The sequence below is a fragment of the Ips typographus genome, linkage group LG5 (assembly GCF_016097725.1).
Source record: "Ips typographus isolate SLU linkage group LG5, UJ_Ityp_2.0, whole genome shotgun sequence".
Classification (NCBI taxonomy): Eukaryota; Metazoa; Arthropoda; class Insecta; order Coleoptera; family Curculionidae; genus Ips; species Ips typographus.
Window position 1 is genome coordinate 11423195 of NC_138426.1, and position 13945 is coordinate 11437139.

At 32.9% G+C, this 13945-nt stretch overlaps 1 protein-coding gene across 12 annotated transcripts in view; it reads left to right on the top strand.

Moving 5' to 3' along the window:
* Ih (hyperpolarization activated cyclic nucleotide gated potassium channel Ih) overlaps positions 1–13945 on the top strand; it is an 87740-nt gene that overhangs the window by 31600 nt on the left and 42195 nt on the right. The gene's annotated exons all lie outside the window — the stretch shown is intronic.

The following is a 13945-nucleotide window of genomic DNA, read 5'->3' on the forward strand; positions in this document are numbered from 1 at the left end:
AGAGAAAACTGTCAGGAATGACACATCAAAAAAATGACACCTCTACTAGGACTTTTCGCAGGTTTTCACAGGGCCGGAGTTAGAGAAAGTACAGTTTAGGCAAAAAATTACATCTTAACATAAAAAAAAACATATTTTGGGAACCAAAACAGTTAGAGGGGTGATTTTTGCTGTGAATTGTAGAGAAAACAGTCAGTTAATTTTTCAAAAAATACAAAGTAAACCTAATTTTGAACAGGGAATAAGACAAAGGTTAAAATGTTTTATTTTTTATGTTTTTAAAAATGTAAACTTTACCTTCTATTTTTTTTAGACTGACTTTTAAGGCCAATTTTTGATTACTTGGTCTCTAGAACGAGTGATAAACTTTTCCCTAATTTTTTTTGGTGTTTGCTGGTTTTGCCTCTTCCTATAATTTCATTACATCACATATTGAATTAGCAAAAACTACAAAAAAGCTAGGTCAACTTTGACGCCCTCTAGTGGCCGAACCAGGCAACTTAGCCGTGTTCGCTCAACGTCACGTGAGAAGACCATTTATTAGCTTTCTTTTGTCATATGGCTGGTATCCTACAGGATGTTTCAAATAAGCAAGTTATTCACGATTTTTTGGAAAAGTGCACGAAAATTTCGCTTAAATTAGGAATTTCTGCTCGATTTGAGAGGCGTTGGCCGCCATCAACTCTAATACTAGAGCAAAAATAGTTGAGTATCAATACAGACATTTTACGACATGCAACCAAAAATGGAGATTCTCAAAATGTCAACTGAAAGGTCGTATCTCAATTTTGGGACACCCTGTACCTATATCTAATTTTTTTTCTCAAAAATAGCACGTTTAATAGTTATTCATACAGCTTATACCATTTTTTATTAAATAACTTAACAGGAGGAAGTTATTTAATAAAAAATAGGAATAACTCCTTCTTGGCACTTTTCGATATAAAAAAGCCTTTTATTGGACATAAAATTAAAATGTCGATATCATCTATTTTATTTATTTTACTTTTGAGATTTTACAGCATACATACTAATGTATTAAGAGCAATCATCATCACTAATTAATAATTTAGCAAATTCTAACCTAAAATTCAAGAGATTAATCAAGTGTTGCAGTCATTTAAATCAGAACACCAAGAACTTTCCAAATCTGCTTTAAAAATAAACAAGGGCATCTAAAAAAATAAAGTTGATGATGGCTGGCAAAAACCGAAACGTGTCGGATTTCAAATGTGACGTTGTCAGGTTTTAGAGCGAAAAAAATTGCAATGAATCTCATCAAATAAGCTTACAATATACTAACAAAGTTTTTCCAAAATTTCGTATTTTTTCGGATTTTTTTAAATGTTAAAACGGTATAAGATTTGACTCCAAATTCCGCAACTTTGCCTCCATTTAACCAACTCTGTATCTCTTTCCGTTTTCGAGATCCCCCTACACGAATTTGTGGCATCCTGTACATACGAAGGCGTAGAAGGGCCACAGGCGTTACTTTTCTTAAATTTTTATTTCAAACTCAGAAATTAACTAAATTTCGACTTCAAACTCGGAATTTAGTTACAATGTTGTTAAACTGACAAATTCTACTATTTTGGTTCGAAGAGTGTTTTTGCAATGTTGACGAATTAACAAATTCTACTAATTAAGATCAAAGAGTGTTTGCAATGTTGCCAAACTGACTAATTCTACAATTTTGGTTTGAAGAGTGTTTCCAATCTGTCCAAACTGACAAGTTCAACTAATTTCTTTGAAGTGTGTTTGCTTGCAATGTTGCCAAATTAACAAACTCTCCTAATTTAGAACGAAGACTGTTTGCAATGTTGCCACATTTCTGAGAGAGTCTCTGATCATCCTTGGGCTGTACTCTTCAATTGGCACTGGTACACTTCCGTCGAATGTATTTTCCCATATCTTAGCTCCCCTTTTACTTCTTCTTCTCCTTGGTGCGTATTCTTGAAACGAGGGAAGGGAATTATCAAGAGAAAGTCCTGGTTATTTACCGGTGGGGTAAGGTAAATTCAGTGTGACAGGAAAATTTACCTTAATTCTTGCAAATTCTAGGCTAATTTTGACAGTTTTGACATTAGTGACAGAGAGATCACGTGGTTTTTGGAGGATATACTACGAGCAGTCACGTGACCACTGTCAAAATAACTATCATAAATCTCAGAAATACGTTTTGTATCAAATACTGCAAGAAAACTTTTCAAAACCCTGATTTTTGCAACTTTTGAGCACAGTTTGACAGTCAGGAACAAAATTGGTTGTCAAACCCACTAGAAGTAAGAAAATGACTGTTTTAAGCATATTTTTGGAATCCTCATTAAATTTCCTATCCAATAACATAAAAAAACATCACAAAATTTAGTGCAGTGAGGGAGAAAAGCGATGTCAAATTTTGAATTGCCAGAAACACAGTTATGGTAATTTACTGGTAATTTACCGGTCCAATTTTCCTGGTAAAATACAATACTTACTTTACAGGTAATTTACCCATCACTAGTGTGGATTAAATAAGCAAGTTATTTACGATTGGTGAGGTAAAGTAAAATTTCGTGTGACAGGAAAATGTACCTCAATAATTGCAAATTCTAGGCTAATTTTGACAGTTTTGACATTAGTGACAGAGAGATCACGTGGTTTTTGGAGGATATTCTACGGCAGTCAGGTGACCATACAACAAAATAACTATCAAAAATCTCAGAAATACGTTTTGTATCAAATGCTGCAAGAAAACTTTTCTAAACCCTGATTTTTGCTATTTTTGGGCACAGTTTGACAGGGACAAAATTGCTTGCCAAAGCCCCCTGGAGTGATAAAATGACAGTTTTAAGAACATTCTTGGAATCCTTATTAAATGTCCTATCCAATAACATAAAAAACACTACAAAATTTGGTACAGGCAAGGAAAAAAGCGGTGTCAAAATTTGAACTGACAGAAAGACAGTTTGAAAGGACAGTCAGAGACAAAATGACTGACAAAATTTGGTAATTTGGTTCAAAAGTGTCCTTGCAATGTTATCAAACTAACAAATTCTACAATTTTGGTTCGAAGAGTGTTTGTAATGTAACCAAACTGACAAGTCCGACTAATTTCTTTGAAGTGTGTTTGCAATGTAGCCAAAGTTAACAAATTTTACTAATTTGCTTCGAAGAATGTTTGCAATGTTGCCAAACTGAAAAATTTTGTCTAATTTGGTTTGAAGAGCTTTTGCAATGTGAAAATGTAAATTCTGAAGAAAATTTTCGATAATTTATCATTTTTTGCGGAGAAAATTGGACCATTTCTAGTTCTGACGTGACAGAACGAGTAAAGTCTGAACTACACTTAACTTAAAGTTGGCTAGCAGTTAGAATTTTAGGCAGGTTATGGCTTTAAAAGGCTAAGTTTGGTTGACATCACACAGCAAAAGTCTCTTCAACGTTTATTAACTTAAAATAAAAAAATATAAAAATCCAACCGAAAGCTAAAAAATGTTGGTACCTAACTGTTTCCATTAAAAAATTGCGAAAAAATTTTAAGTACTACTTAAAAGTTAATTAAATTGCTTTTTAAGGTGTTTAGTTAGTTAGTGTTAGGCTACGCGTTTAAAAGGCAAACTGTAACAACAATTTGTAATGGAAACAACTAGAAAGCGATTACGCAGAGAGTTCTAAACAAGCTCAAATTGATATCCTCAAAAATTATTATTATAGACTCGTAAAAGCACGCGTAGGAGTCCAGTTTTATGGAGGCGAAACTATTTAGTGTCGATTAAAAAATAATTCCTCAGCTTGAATAGGAAAAATCTATTTGTTGCTGGCACGAAACGTTAAATACCGAATTGCATGCGAAACAGTGGGGACGAAACCATTAATCCCGTGAACTTGGCCTTGGACTGCATTTAACTTTTCTTTACGAGCCTGAAAGTAATAGAATTACCCTTCCGGCCTATATACCCAATTTAAATTCATACAACAAAACCACACAGACACGTGATACAAAAAAATCATTAGCATTTACCACATACCAATAAAACCGGATTTCAAAAACATCTTTATTAATAATGTAAAACCCCTGCACACGTGACAAGTTTTCATAATTAAAAACCATCAGGTATCAGAATTTTGGTATGCAACAGTATCATCAAAACTACTTAAAACATCGAAAATATAAACAGCTTTGGAATAACTGGTTGCTCATTTAATTGCACATTAAGCAAATTGCTAAATAACGATTCTCGTTCACGAGTTTAACAGCTTTTTAGGAAATAATAAGACAAACTGGATAACTTTAATGGCGCTTATCGAACATTCGCCCCCGTCAATATTCCCTGGAAATACTACGACTTCCTGTGCGACGTGTAATAATAAATTAAATTTACTTGCTCCTCGTTAAAAGACACTTTATGGGGTGACAAATTGGTTGAAGGGGGACCCTGAGGGGCGTACGTCAATTTGAACGTTTGCGAAAGTCAATTTACGAACCACGTAAAGAGAATTTTCAGTTTTCATAAAAAAAGAACCTGTTTTTGAGATATATGGAGGTTTTTACAGATATTTGGAATGTGAATTGGATGACTAGTTTTAAGTCAAAACTGTTTCTGTTCACTGTTATGACGAAATTGATCAATTTGAACAACTTTTTAGTAAGAGAATGATCACTACTATAAAGAACATCGATATTCTTCAGATTTAGAGAGTATAATATCCTTAACTACTAGAGGCAAATCATTCACCAGAAACGGTTTAAAAAAATGTCAGCATAATTATTTCATTACAGTTCCGTTTGCAGATTAAACACAAGATAGAATATAATCTTAATAGTACAAAAGAACGCAATCTGAAAAAAGATATGACAGGGTAAATAAAACAATCTTCTTTGATTACAAACTTTGTATGATAAAATGCTAGAACACTGACAACTATTTAGAGAATAGAATCCAAGAATTCTAGACTCTTTCACTTCAGAATAATTTTATTCTAACCTTGTTTACGGCAATGCGGAAGAGTTCGGTTGATGTTTTTCCGGTCCACTTCCTGAGGTTATGCAGCCAAGATATTCTTCTCCTTCCTGGACCTCTTCTTCCATCGATTTTTCCCTGGATGATTGTCTGGAGTAAGGAGTACCTGGAGTCGTTTCTCATGATGTGGCCCAGATATTGCAGTTTTCGGATCTTGATGGTGTTCATAATTTCTTTTTGTTTATTCATCCTTCTTCGTCTTTATTTCATTATTATTCATCTTTATTCATCGATCTTGTCTACTCTTGGTCAATTCAGTCGTGTCTATAAACATTGTAGGAGAACAGGAGGAGGTTTTCTATAAGAATTGAGAAGAATAAATTTATCCGGAAGTTCCAGGATGTAGGACTTCTTCCTCTACATGGACTTAGTCCCTCCACACAAACTACTTTCGGTTTAGATCGTGGTGACAGTTGAATTATGTATTTCGTTTATTTTCTTGACTATTTGGTATGGTTCTTCCTAGGATCGTTGCAATCTTAGCCTTAATCCATTGCTCATACTGGGTTGATACAACCTTTCTTATAATTTCCAACTGCTGGTGTGTGGTCCACTCTTAAGTTTATCCGGTCGTTGGTTAGTTTAAACTTATCTTTCGCAAGTTTTTGAGTCCTTCTTGGTCCAATCTTTGATGAACATATTCGTTTACATCATTCTTCTACGTGCATTCTGCAGTTAATCCAGTAAAATCTCTCCGTAAGGTATTACTTTGGCTACAGTCTGGTTTATCCCCAACTGTTTTATTCAAATGTGTCACATTTTTGTAGAGTCTCTGATCATCCTTGGGCTGTACTCTTCAATTGGCACTGGTACACTTCCGTCGAATGTATTTTCTCATATCTTAGCTCCCCTTTTACTTCTTCTTCTCCTAAGAAAGAAGAATTCTCCTATATAACTTCCACGCTGTTTCTCTGTCAAACTTTGGCATTTTGTCAATGTGAACTTTCAGGCAGTTTTCAGTAGAACAGTACCATGTCTCTCTTGGTTGAATACCATAACTTTAGTCTTATTGACGGTACTCACACAGATACTCAAGATATCATCTGCGTATCTAAATGTGTTCAGTAGGTCACCGTTGACATTCACTCCATATTCTGTGTCTTCTAAAGCGTCCTTCAGAGTGAGAGGACACAGCCTCTGGCATCCTGAGTGTATTTCGTCACTAAATACGTTTTCCAAATATTGCTCTCAGGAGTCTCATTAACAATGTGCTGGTTTGATTCGTCGTAGAGCGTTAGAGTCTGTTGTTTCTTTTATGTTTTAGCTATCTCTCACCTTTTTGTGCCTTCTTTCTAGTTCGTCAATTTTTCTGCATTTCTCTCTCATCCACTGTTTCTCATTCTCATTCACGCAGGTAGTATCAGAAACATACACTAGTCAAAATACGTTTCAACTTCTCCCAGAATGGCTGCACTTCTGTTTTACTTTTGACTGTCACTTTGGCCAGTTAATTGTTGAGTTTGTGTCGAACAGTTTTGTTTTTCCAATTTTGCAGTGTCTAGTTCAGATGAAAATACTGAAAATTACTGAATGGCTGCATGAAAGATTTACAACATAACACGCCTGTGCTGACAGCGTTTTTGATCTTATTCCAACGATTTTTCAGTTTTTCTGGCTCATCAATCAAATTTTCTACAATTTTTCTCACTGAAAATTTTCCTGAATTTTGCCCTGAAGCCAAGTTACAGTTTGAAATTGTTCACACGGTTATTTACCGGTGGGGTAAGGTAAATTCAGTGTGACAGGAAAATTTACCTTAATTCTTGCAAATTCTAAGCTAATTTTGACAGTTTTGACATTAGTGACAGAGAGATCACGTGGTTTTTGGAGGATATACTACAAGCAGTCACGTGACCACTGTCAAAATAACTATCACAAATCTCAGAAATACGTTTTGTATCAAATACTGCAAGAAAACGTTTCAAAACCCTGATTTTTGCAACTTTTGAGCACAGTTTGACAGTCAGGAACAAAATTGGTTGTCAAACCCACTAGAAGTGAGAAAATGACAGTTTTAAGCACATTTTTGGAATCGTTATTAAATTTCCTATCCAGTAACCTAAAAAAACATTACAAAATTTAGTACAGTGAAGGAGAAAAGCGATGTCAAAGTTTGAACTGCCAGAAACACAGTTATGGTAATTTACTGGTAATTTACCGGTCCAATTTTCCTGGTAAAATACAATACTTACTTTACAGGTAATTTACCCATCACTAGTGTGGATTAAATAAGCAAGTTATTTACGATTGGTGAGGTAAAGTAAAATTTCGTGTGACAGGAAAATGTACCTCAATAATTGCAAATTCTAGGCTAATTTTGACAGTTTTGACATTAGTGACAGAGAGATCACGTGGTTTTTGGAGCATATTCTACGGCAGTCACGTGACCACTATAAAAATATCTCAGAAATACGTTTTGTATCAAATGCTGCAAGAAAACTTTTCTAAACCCTGATTTTTGCTATTTTTGGGCACAGTTTGACAGTCAGGGACAAAATTGCTTGCCAAAGCCCCCTGGAGTGAGAAAATGACAGTTTTAAGAACATTCTTGGAATCCTTATTAAATGTCCTATCCAATAACATAAAAAACACTACAAAATTTGGTACAGGCAGGGAAAAAACCGGTGTCAAAATTTGAACTGACAGAAAGACAGTTTGAAAGGACAGTCAGAGACAAAATCGCTTGTAAAACCCACCTGGAGTGAGAAAATAAAGTTTTTAAGCATATTTTTGAAATCCTCATTAAATTTTCTATCCAATAACCTAAAAAAAACATTACAAAATTTGGTACAGGGGGGAGAAAAGCGGTGTCAAAATTTGAATTGCCAGAAACACAGTTTATGTAATTTACGGGTAATTTACCGATCCAATTTTTCTGGTAAAATACATTATTTACTTGATATTAGTGACAGAGAGATCACGTGGTTTTTGGAGGATGTTCTATGGGCAGTCACGTGACCACTGTTAAAATAACTATCATAAATCAGAAATACGTTTTGCATCAAAAACTTTTCTAAACTCTGATTTTTGCAACTTTTGAGCACAGTTTGACAGTCAGGGACAAAATTGCTTGCCAAAGCCCCCTGGAGTGAGAAAATGACAGTTTTAAGCACATTCTTGGAATCCTTATTAAAAATTGATTGTTGTTGATGTAGACGATTCAACCAGAATATAAGTTTGGTAAAACTATTCATTTGCTGTAAGAGAAAAAAGATTAACAAGGCTTCTTTCACATAAGATGGTGCATAAATTGCAATTGCTTCTTACGTGGCATAAAAGGGTAATTTTGATATGGATTCAATCTTATTATTACTAGATCTTTTCAAGTATCCTCTTATAAATCCACATCCACTTATTGACAGAAGAGATCAAGACAATTCAGTCACTTTCAAATTTTATCAACCAAACAAATTTATATGGTCAGATTAAATTTCATCCACATACTATTTGAATATCCTGCAAATTAACAATTATTTGTAGCTTAAATTATATGTGACGGTTTAATTCGTATTTCACCCACTGTAATTCCAAAAACATGAGCATTTCACGCTCTAAAAATCTGAACAACGTCCAAAACACCCTCAAATCAATTGTTGATTAATTGCCCAAATCAGATATGTACGTGATAGTGAAAATCAGTAAACAACTGAAACAGTGGATACAGAAGTATCTGAGTTGCGACTGAATTAAAATTGAAAACCTCCGAAATTGCATTATTTTTTCACTGAAAGTCAGCAAAACCTTGTTAAAATCGATAACAAAATAACGACGAAAACCTTTGAATAATTTAAAAGTACACCGCATGGGAAATGTCTCAAAGAGACGAAGGTTGACATTAAAATTCATTATTTGCATTTCGAGAATTCATTCCTGGCTCAAAGACGATTCCAGTTCGTGTTAAGAAAGTTGTAAAAATCGATTCTACAACGGATGTGGATCTTTAATATGTTCGAGCAAGGTCGACGAGCTCTACTTTCAGTCGAAATGGCTCCTTTAAAAGCGACCACGGTTTTATTGTTTGGTTCATTCTTTCCCTAACTGAATTTTTTAAATGACAATTTGCATCTGCACAATGCTATATTATTAATTGTGCTCCAATAATAGTTAATGTACCGGGTGGCCAACTAAGAATGTGACCTACTGTATTTGGAAAACTATCAGCAGACAAATTTATAACTAAAAAGAGTTAAGAAGAGGTTAATGTTTGTATGAGAGATATTGGTGCATCGGATAAAATTAGTATAGATGAAAAGTGAAAAGTGGAAGGAAGTAATAACTAAAAAACATCTAAGAAGCAAAAGAACGTAGAAAAAGCCCTTAATGACATCAGAAATTGTTGATATTATGGAAGAAAGTAAAAGAGCAAAGGCAACAAAGATGAGTACAGCACACTAAATAAAGCAGTGCAGAGAAGAATTAAGAAAGCAAAAGAGGAATATCTAGCAGCTCAATGGGAAGAATTAGAAATATTAGAAAATACATTTTACAGCTTTCACATGCACAAACAGATAAAAGGAAATGGCTGGATGTAACAGGGCAGCTAGTAATATGATCAAGGATACAAATAGGCGTATAATAACTGAGAAGGTGAAAAGAGTAATAGTCGGAAATGTGGAAAGACCACCAAAACCTCAGTGTCTTAGCATCATGCAGTGTTCACTTGGAAATATTAAGATCAGAAATAATATTCGCCTTGGAAACTATGTAAAGCTGCTGATCCTGATCACTGATCAGATATTCATAAAGCTTACCAAACTCTTTGATGATGATGTAATTGATGTTCTTCTGGACATCTTTAACTGCATTTATGATAAGGGAGAAATTCTTAAACAATGGCTATCATTCACTTTTATGCTCATACCCAAGAAAAAACTAGAGGAAGACATAAGAAACAGACAATTTGGATTGCACGAAGTACTTTGAACACAAGAGGCGCTAACCAAAAGGTGTCGTTACATAGATTTTGAGAGAGTCTTTGACCAGGTGAAGCATGACAGACTACATCATCAGCTGCTCGTCAGTAGAAACATTGATTCCAACGACGTTGGAGTAATCAGTTATCTATACTGGCGCCAAAATACTAATGCAATGGTAGAAAACCAACCAGTATTCTGTCACCGCTTCCATTTAACCTCTAGAGCTAAGATATTTTTAGCCTTGAAGATGAGTTATTGGGAATAGTTATAAATGGATCAGTAATTAATAGTATGAGGTATGCTGATGACACCGTTTTGTTAACGAGCAATTTTGAAGACACACAACATCTTTTAAAACAATTAGGAGATCGATGTAATAACTTGGTCTAAAAACTAACTTAAAGAAAACCTAATTAATGGTAGTACAAAATTGCTACAAGATCTAAACCAAGCGAACTGAGGGTGGAAAACACTTATAAATTTGGATAGAAGCCATCTTTATGGGATATTTCCAGTTAACATTTGTACAGATTTGTCATTAAGAAATTTTGATTGTGTTTTCCTATTTTTTGACATCTTTCTCCATTTCCTTGATTTTTCTTTCTACTATTCTGTAAAGTGTCTGGTACTTCTGGTAATATCATTCTTATGTGTTCTCCTTTCTTCCGTAAATTGAATACATACAATTTTTTGTTGTTATCATCACTCTTAAGCAGTATTCCTTTGACACTTTTGTTGGTTTTGTTTAAGGCCTGGATTCGTGTTGTCACACTCTTCCTTTATCTGTGTGAGCTTCTCATTAAAATTTGTGTTTGAAGAATTGTATCATCTGCACTGGAAACCGCGCTTGTAAAACTGTTTGTGTATCTATCATTCACCAGAATATAATTAATTTCTTATCATGATGTCTTTCCTATTATCTCTGGGTGACTTCCACGTATACAAACATCTAGATGATGGTTGTCTGTGTGTAGTGTTATAAATATTTACCCAATCTGATTTGATTGCAAGTGTGAACATCATACAACTTTCCACAAAGCATGTATTCACTCAAAGCAATTACTTTTATAAACTCTCCATCTTTTGACCACCTAAAGTGTTTAAATTACTCAACATTTTCCCCTAGTTGAGACTAAAGCATTAACACAAAGGACCATAGAAAACCTCTCTAATTTGTGCCATTTAAACAAATGGGCTGGATTAAGGAACTGAGAAGTCTGATCTTTTACGTCATAGTTACTGGGATTTCTGCTTAGATTATCAAATGCTCTTAACGAAAGATATTCCAAGTAACACTAATCTAAATGGGGCTCTTAGCCAGTTTAAACTGACCCAAACGTTTTATCGACCTCTCCGGAAACGCGTTGTTTAAATATTCGGCTAGAACTGTTGCGCTTTAAGCGATAATAGAACATTATCGTACTGGGTTAGTTCCTGGTTAGTTCAATAGGCGGAAATGCTACACCAACTTCAGTTTTGAAGGGATTTATTAAAACATCCCTGGAATGTGGGGAGAAACATAAAGTGGTGTGATTTTACTCCCTATAAAGCTTAAACAAACATTTACTTTACCTCACATGTGTTTGATAAATGGGATTAGTTCATAAAGAACATCCACACCAAACTAATTTGTTTAGTTTGCATAGGGTAGGTTTTGTGAGACTTGTTAATTGAAATATAAAACTGTTTTGTTTTGGAAAGACCATCTTTATATGAATTAGAGTTGCTAGAATAAGATACTGAAAGCAGATTTTTCCAATCTTGAAGGCATCAAAACCAAAGTTACCAATATGATAACTATAGTAACATGCAGCAGCAGGAGACCACAAATGAGTTTATTAAATATTTGATAACAATAGTGTTTTATTCAACGAACATGTAATGATAGCTATTACTCACGAAGATAGCCTTACGTGTTTAGACAGTTTGATTTAAACTTATGTTTTGTTTTATTATTTATTTTCTTTTATTTTCTATCATCTCAATCTTTCAATTTTTTTATCTCACCTTCCTCTTTATCCTGCTAATCTTAATTTTCCAACTAAAATTTTTAGATTATTTTTACTTAGTTACTGTTGTCATTGTTACTTCCATTCTTTTTTTTTGTTTCATAATTGTTTAGCTACTTCTAATTTGTCTTCCATTAAGTTTTTTGCCATTTTTATAACTTTATTCTTTCTTATCTTCTTCAAAAATCTTTTTAATTTTCGTTACTGCACAATATTTATATTGCCTATAACTTCCTTATATCTTTTAGTGTTTTTCAGTTTGTTTTCAAAATTTCGTTTTTTTGTACAGAATTCGTTTTAATGTTTTTACCATTTCGTATACCGAGTGTGTTCCTTTTGAAACCACATCAATTGATGAAGGAAAAAGTTTAAATAAGCAAAACTTATACTTTCTTAAAATTAAAAATTATAGCAAAAATATGATCAAATTTACGTTTCAGACCTGAAAATTGACTTGATAATTTGATCAAATAAAGAATTTTTACATTTACTTGTTTCAAGCTGGTGAATTGACTTGAAAACTTGATCAGCAAGGCATTTTTCATGTTTTGATATTTGAAATATGACTTGAAAAGTTAATAATTTGTTGAAATTGACATTTCAGATATAGAAATTGACTTAATAATTAGAGCAAATAGTCAATTTCAACCTTTTTTTGTTGCATGCTGGAGAATTGACTTTAAAACTTGATCAACAAGGCATTTTTTATGTTTTGACATTTGAAACTTGAAAAGATGATAATTTGTGGAATTTAAATTTCAGATATGAAAATTGACTTGATAATTGGACCCAATAGTCAATTTTCATATTTAAAATTTGAAATATGACTTGAAAAGTTAATAATTTGTTCAAATTGACATTTCAGATATATAAATTGACTTAATAATTAGAGCAAATAGTCAATTTCAACCTTTTTTTGTAGCATGCTGGAGAATTGACTTTAAAACTTGATCAACAAGGCATTTTTTATGTTTTGACATTTGAAACTTGAAAAGATGACAATTTCTGGAATTTAAATTTCAGATATAAAAATTGACTTGATAATGGGACCAAATAGTCAATTTTCACATTTTTTCATTTCAAGTTGTAAATTGACTTGGAAACTTTATCAACATGGCATTTTTCACGATTTTAAATTTGAAATGTTGAAGAATGACTTGAAAAGTTAATAATTTGTTCAAATTGACATTTCAGATATAGAAATTAACTTAATAATTAGAGCAAATAGTCAATTTCAACCTTTTTTTGTTGCATGCTGGAGAATTGGCTTTAAAACTTGATCAACAAGGCATTTTTTATGTTTTGACATTTGAAACTTGAAAAGATGATAATTTGTGGAATTTAAATTTCAGATATGAATTTTGACTTGATAATTGGACCAAATAGTCAATTTTCACATTTAAAATTTGAAATATGACTTGAAAAGTTAATAATTTGTTCAAATTGACATTTCAGATATAGAAATTGACTTAATAATTAGAGCAAATAGTCAATTTCAACCTTTTTTTGTTGCATGCTGGAGAATTGACTTTAAAACTTGATCAACAAGGTATTTTTTATGTTTTGACATTTGAAACTTGAAAAGATGATAATTTGTGGCATTTAAATTTCAGATATAAAAATTGACTTGATAATGGGACCAAATAGTCAATTTTCACATTATTTCATTTCAAGTTGTAAACTGACTTGGAAACTTTATCAACATGGCATTTTTCACGATTTTAAATTTGAAATGTTGAAGAATGACTTGAAAAGTTAATAATTTGTTCAAATTGACATTTCAGATATAGAAATTAACTTAATAATTAGAGCAAATAGTCAATTTCAACCTTTTTTTGTTGCATGCTGGAGAATTGACTTTAAAACTTGATCAACAAGGCATTTTTTATGTTTTGACATTTGAAACTTGAAAAGATGATAATTTGTGGAATTTAAATTTCAGATATGAAAATTGACTTGATAATTGGACCAAATAGTCAATTTTCACATTTAAAATTTGAAATATGACTTGAAAAGT